The 6,669-nt window shown below is 41.4% G+C and overlaps 1 pseudogene; it reads left to right on the top strand.

Annotated features, from left to right (window-relative positions):
• Positions 1-434: 434 nt before the first annotated feature.
• On the top strand, positions 435-1,160 carry LOC109375843 (ubiquitin-conjugating enzyme E2 R2 pseudogene; annotated as a pseudogene).
• Positions 1,161-6,669: the final 5,509 nt, after the last annotated feature.

Below are 6,669 nucleotides of genomic sequence, written 5' to 3'. Positions count from 1 at the left end.
TTTTAAAATAATGATAATTTCTTTTTAGAAAATTAAAAAATCAATTTAAAAAAAATCAAATGCTAGCTCTGGGCCCCTGCACCCTCTGTCAGGCTCCAGCAGCCTCTGAGGAGAAAGCAGAGCCAGTGGGTGGTTCCCTCAGGCCACCCTGTCTCCCTCCTTTCACCATCGCAGGTCCTTCGCCACCTTCCTCGGCTTCCACCTTTTCTCACGCCCCACACCCCAAGTTGAGGCCCCCTGAGGGGCTGGGACCAGGACCGAATTTCCTTAACACCCTGAACCCCTCCCCACACCCTTCCTGAGTGTGAGGAGCTGGACCCGGCTTGTGTCCTGTTTGAGGAGGACCGGGTCGGCCCATCCGCAGTCTGGGGCTTGTCCAGCCCTCCAGGTGGCAGGTGCGTGAAGACAGGGGCTGGCCTGGTGCCACCACCACGATGACCCAGCAGCGCGTGACCAGCTCACTGAAAGCCCTGATGCTAAAGCTGAAGTCCCTGCAGGAGGAACCTGTCAAGGGCTCCCAGATCACCCTGGTGGATGAGCGCGACCTCTACATCTACAGTTGGGAGGTTGCCATCTTCCGACCCTCTACAGAAGGCGGCTATTTCAAAATGCATACTACATTTCCTATTCACCACCTACCACATTACGTTCACCACCTGCCTTCAGATGCTTGACCAAAATGTGGCACCCCAACGTTGATAAGAATGGAGGTGTATGCATTTCAATTCTTCATCCACCTGTGGATGACCCACAGAGTGGTGGACTGCCCCCTCCGAAAGGTGGAATCCTACTCAGACTGTCAGGACTATCCTGTTAAGTGTAATCTCATTACTTAATAAGCCCAACGCCTTCTCCCCAGCCAATGTGGATGCTTCGGTTATTACGGACAGGACATGGAGGGGCAGTAAAGGAAAAGACAAATAATAGACTGACATCATGAGGAAACAAGTTTCAGCCACAAAAGCCGAAGCAGACAAGGATGGAGTGAAAGTCCCCACGATGCGAGCAGAATATTGCATCAAAACTAAAGTGCTTCCAGTGACGACAGCTGAGATTTGCTTTCTGACCATTTGCACTAGGACAACATTGATGATGAAGATGGGGAGGAAGAAGATGCCGACTGTTACGAGGATGATGAATCTGGGAATGAGGAGTCCTAACGTGCTCCTTGGATGCCCCTGTGCTGCCCTGTGGTCTCAGGCCAAAGGGAGGGGAGCAAGTGGGGACTTGGCAGTGACCCTTCAGCAAAAACTTATCACAGGGGGTGGGGAAAACAAACAGGGCTCCTGCCGATCTTACAGATCTTAGTTTGCTCCTTTTCCTGGACCGCTTAATGGAAGAAGGTTCTCCACCGTATGTCCGAATTCTTGCATTCTTCACTGTATTGATTTTTTTTTTCCTCTTTAAACCCAAACCCCTGCCTCACTTTGTGTCTACAAAGGGTTCACAGCAAAACACGTTTGGTTTGTTTTTAGATTCTTACAGAATTCATCTTTCATCATGACATTTTATGTGTTTAAAGCTGAGAACCCATTGGGAGTTCACATGGACTGCCTATGCTGGACAGCAAAAGAAAACGGAAAAGAAAAACAAAAACAACAACCAACACCACCAAAAAACCAACTTTAAAAAAAGAAATTGCAGTGGTTTAGCTGCTCCATTTACATTAGTGTGTGTGCATTTGTTCAGCCCTATGGTGGTGAATTTTGTTTCTTTCCTGTTCTTAAGTGTGGGTTATAGGCGGTGCCAGGGACTTTGGGGTAAGTCTGATGAAATGTGTTCCTAAGGGCAGAGCCCCTTCAGTCTTCAGGAAGTCATCCTAACACAGAGGCCTCAGCACATTGAGGAGAGAAATCAGATTTTCTTTTTTGAAATCAATTGGGTTTTAAAGCCTGAAATAAATATTCATACTTTACATAGAAAAAAAAAATCAAAGGCTAAGAGCCCAATTTACATATTTATATGACTTATATTAGGGATAGAAATAAAAAAGTATATAAATTAATTGCAATAGTTATATTTTAAGTAAATCAAAATACATCATGGCATTTTGCACAATAGAGACAGTAGAAGGAATGCTAAGAGTGAGATAGATGCCAAAATTATTCATTTTGTGTTTTTAAGGGAAACATAACTATATGTATATTTTATGTATAGTTAATCTGATTTGTGTATTGCTCCCTACATTTAGACGGAGGAAACTGAATATAAAACCATCCACATGTCCTTTAAGTTTTTACTGAAATCTTCTAAAATAAATCTAGGTATAATCAACTGGTAATACAATATTTCTGAACAGAAACCCTAAACCTGCAAAATTACAACTCGCATTAGTTCTTTTGCTAACAGACAAGAAAACATTTGAAGCCCTAGAGATTTTGACTCAGCTTTCTTGTTTTGACTCAGTTTTATTTCTCCTAAGGCTGAATTTGGGAACTATTTCTTCTTTTATGCTATCCGCTTTACCTCTGTTTTCTCTTCTTAATTCCCACTGCTCTCCTTTTCTAGTACAAACACACATCTGCTTCAGGCAAGTCTTGGCTAGGGATGCCTCTATTGATTGTGACTTTTCATGAGGATAAGTCTTAAAAAGTTGATATAACTATTATGGGTTACATTTTGATATAATTTATATTAGATATAATTTAACATTTTCCTTAATGTTGTATTTTTTCTCCCTTTCTTGTCTTCTCTCCATCATTAAGCTATATTCACTTGTTTTGAATTTTCCTGCTGACAGGTGGCTGCGTAGCCACATGGGAAATATAGTTTCAACATCATTTCTCTTAAAATTCACTTTGTTCAGTAACTGACAAAGAATAAACTAAATATCTATAGGGTGGATTAATATGCAGGTTTCTTGCTTTTCTCTCATCTTACATGTAACAAAGGGGTCCTCAGAAACATCACATTTAGATCCCAGTGACAGAAGGCTCTGGGAACTCTTGGTTGACTTTTTTATTTGATAGCTGACTCAGGAAAGCTCTGACTGATTCTTAGAAGCGCCTGCTGAAAAACAACTCAGCTGGGAAGACCATGTGCTGAGACTAAATGACAACAGAGGATCCAAACACCTGCTGTCTGGTGAACTGAAATAGACCACTGTAAGCTGGAAAAAGAGATTTTTAAAAAGAGACACCAAAACCACACATATTCAAGAAATTTGGTGTTGGATTAGGTCTTGCACAGTGCTCAACCTCTGGATTGTTTTCCAGAGAATTGTTTAGAGAACAGAACAGGCTGATATGTGGAAAATAAAACACAGAAATTTTGGACATATTAGGCTGTTTGAGTCCCATAATACAGCTGTATACTGAAGCACTGGTTTTTACAACAGTTAAGGTCTCCCTCCAACTGTGAGCTGTCTTATACTTCCCTGGGGGTATATAGGACTGAAATCCAAGTCAGTGGGGATGGGGAATTATCAGGAATCAAAGAGGATGTTACAGAAGTAGGAACAAAGCTGTGCCCTGTCCTCTTCCTTCTGCTTAGTGAACAAGAGCTGACATTCCAAAGTCAATTCTGAACAAGGCCATAAAGCCTAGTTATTCAGTTAATTTCAAGAAATTCAGTTAATTTCAAGCCAAGTGGAAGTGAAAATCTGCTCTTATGAAGTAGATGTGGGTCTTGTGGTATCATGTAGGTCCAGAAACAGAAAAGAAAACTGAATATGATGATAGCGTTCCAAGATGTTTTCACTGGAAACAGATCAAGAGGGGAGTCAATATGCTCTACAATGACTAATGGAAGGAGCTTGCAAACGGTGAGGCCTAGTCATACTGCTGAGGCCATCCCTTGTCAGAATTCTCCTTTGAGCTGGAGTACATAGAAATCGTAAACATTCAAAAGGCTAAGAAAAATGGAAAGCAAGGAGCCATTTACCTTACTCATGAAAGTCTTTGGAAAAGCTGCTCCCTGATAGTTTTGCAAAAATAATGTAGGCCTGCTTTTTAAGGGTTGATAATACTCTATCCAAATGTTATAGGTTTTGTGGCAAATTCCATCTGTCCTGACAGGAAATGTCCTTTCTTCATTAAACAGCATAGTGTAGACTCTGATATTATGCCTTCTCAAAGATTACTGCGAGGATCAGGTTGACCAGAGGGCTTGGGACAAGCAGTGTGGTGAAGGATGACTGCACTTGTAATACCATGGGGACTGTTAGGCTACCCCTGCCTACATTTGCCAGGTCTCGTAAGAGTCCATAAGAGTTCAGGCTTGATGAAGTGAAGGCTGTACCTGATGAATGTGCCTCACAGGCAAATACATGTACCCAGAGGCTTTAAAGGTGGAGCAACACCTCCAAAGCCATTATGGTCTTGACAATGAAAAACAGTATTTAGGACCTCAGAGAGGAGCCCAGGTTGTCTCCAGGTGTGACAGGGTCTTCTTTAAACCCCAGCCTAGGAAGAGGACTGTGGTGAACTAAGTGGCAATAACAATGTTTAGTGCTGCCTTTCTGACTATTGGAATCCAGTTCCCTCATTCTTGGTTTTGTCTCTAAAATGATACACAGGGCATTTAAAAATGAATTGTATTGTTCCTTTCAGTAGCATCAACTTCCATAATCCCCATGTGGCACCTCTGATTCTGTGTCTGGTTACAGTCTTCAGTGGTTTGTACTGCTAGAGTTCTTGCCCTGACATAGTGTAGCTCCTGCATTGCAGCTGCAGCTGCCTGGCACTTTATGGGGAAGGTAACTTCTCTGCCTGTCCTGGCCTGCACACTGGGCCAACCTCTCTCAGGAGGCCTCCTCCGTCAGAGGCCTTGTTCCCTTCTCCACTTCTGCTAACACCATCTCTTTCACCAACACTGGCCTTGTCAACATGGCACTTTCTGTGCTAGTTTCCAAATCTCCTTTCCTATGCCACAGATTCTCGTAGCCTTTGTGAAGATGCCAATTTGCTGCCCCAAAGCCAGGTGCTAAAAGGAAGAATGATAATCTCTCTATTGCTCCCCAATTCCCAGAGGCCACTGCAGCCAGAAAGGCCTTCTTATTTCTGAGTTACAAGACCAAAGTGCTCCAGGATCTCCTCTCCTGGTTCTTCCCATCATTTGGCTCAGCTCACAACAAGAAGCAATTCTATGGCCACAATCCAAATGTAATATGAATAAAGCAAGATAGCAATTAAATGGCCAATATCAGTATAAGTTGTTTAAAATAAGCTTCAAGAGGCCTACAGAATCTCTGTATTTTTCTCTTTGTATCTTAGGTCAAGCAATTTATCATCAAATAAATGGATCTTGAGTTTCTTTGTTATAAGACATGAAGTAGACATTAACATGAGGGAGAAAGTGACAATCAAAGGGACATTCAATGACCAATAGTTGAATAAATAAATAAATGCATGAACAAAGGCCTATTTAGATTAGAAACATATAGCATGCAATGAACTTACATTTTCCAAACACTTTCTAAAATGTTCTTCCTACAGTATTTTCACTTATATTATCTTAAATATTTTTGTCTTTGTATTTCCTTAAGAACTATGAAATTTCAACACATAGATTTAGATGCTTACTATTTCTGTCCTAAGAAAAGATATTTCCTAAATATCATCCAGAATACTTTTCTTGTTTTACTCTATGTGTCTGTTTGTAAGTACTCTTTCATTTCACATTGGACCTTAATTAGAGGAAGAATCTGATCTGAGATTTGTCACCTAGGGGAAAAAAATGAGTTTTTGAATTAAAATAGACACTAATGGATGCTAAGGCAGGCTATGTGATCCTTCCTGATGAACGTGCATGAAGATGATAAATCAAGCCTATGACTCAGCTGTTACAATATAGATCATCGCGGCTATATGATGACAGCTCCAATATGGCCTTCCGAATCTTGCTCTGCTGCCAACATGTCAGGCAGATTTTTGTGTAATAGTGAGAATATGATGAACAGCACTTACATTTAAGGAGCTTCATTCACATTGCTATATTGATTCTAACGTTGATAAATGTTGACTCAATTTCACCCCATGAGAGAGAGTGGGGAAGCACTTCCGCATCATGAGGAATGGGGGTAGTCCTCCCTGCTTCCTGATCTTATACAAGAATTCTGAGGGTGTGATGTCTTGTTAGATGCCTAGAAAATAGATAAATGGCTTTTGGTCTTTAGCCCAAGGGTGATAGTCACTGGAATTTATTCCAAGCATGGATGGTCATTTGAGGAAGGCAGCTCTAGTTCCTCTAGAGCTAAACATTGTCAGAGATCATCCACTATTATTGTTCACCCTCCAGGAATCCACCGCCATCCCCTCAGAGGTCTCACCTCAGGGTACAGGTAACAGTGCTCAGTCATCTCACAAAATCTACCATCTTTGCCAACTTCCAGCTAACTTTTTTTTTTTAATCTTTGTGAGCAGGGCAAATGTACAGCTTTTCCAGACTAATTACCAGCCTCATTTAGTCTGCCAGTATATTCTTAAAACAGATACCTGGGTTGAAGTGCTATTTTGCTGTATTAAAATATAGCCTCCACAACACAAAACATATACGTATATATTTTTTTATACTGAGGAGACCAGATTCAGTTGAAAATTTAAAAGTCTCTTTGAAACAGAAGAGTGAAAAACCCTGACAATTACCGTATTTGCCGGCGTATAAGACGACTTTTTGGCCCTGAAAAATATGCCTCCAAGTGGGGGGTCGTCTTATACGCCAGGTACACTT

This window comes from Hipposideros armiger, unplaced genomic scaffold (assembly GCF_001890085.2).
Source record: "Hipposideros armiger isolate ML-2016 unplaced genomic scaffold, ASM189008v1 scaffold_992, whole genome shotgun sequence".
Taxonomy (NCBI): Eukaryota; Metazoa; Chordata; class Mammalia; order Chiroptera; family Hipposideridae; genus Hipposideros; species Hipposideros armiger.
The sequence above is the reverse complement of the archived record's forward strand: the minus strand, read 5'-3'. Positions and strand labels throughout refer to the sequence as shown.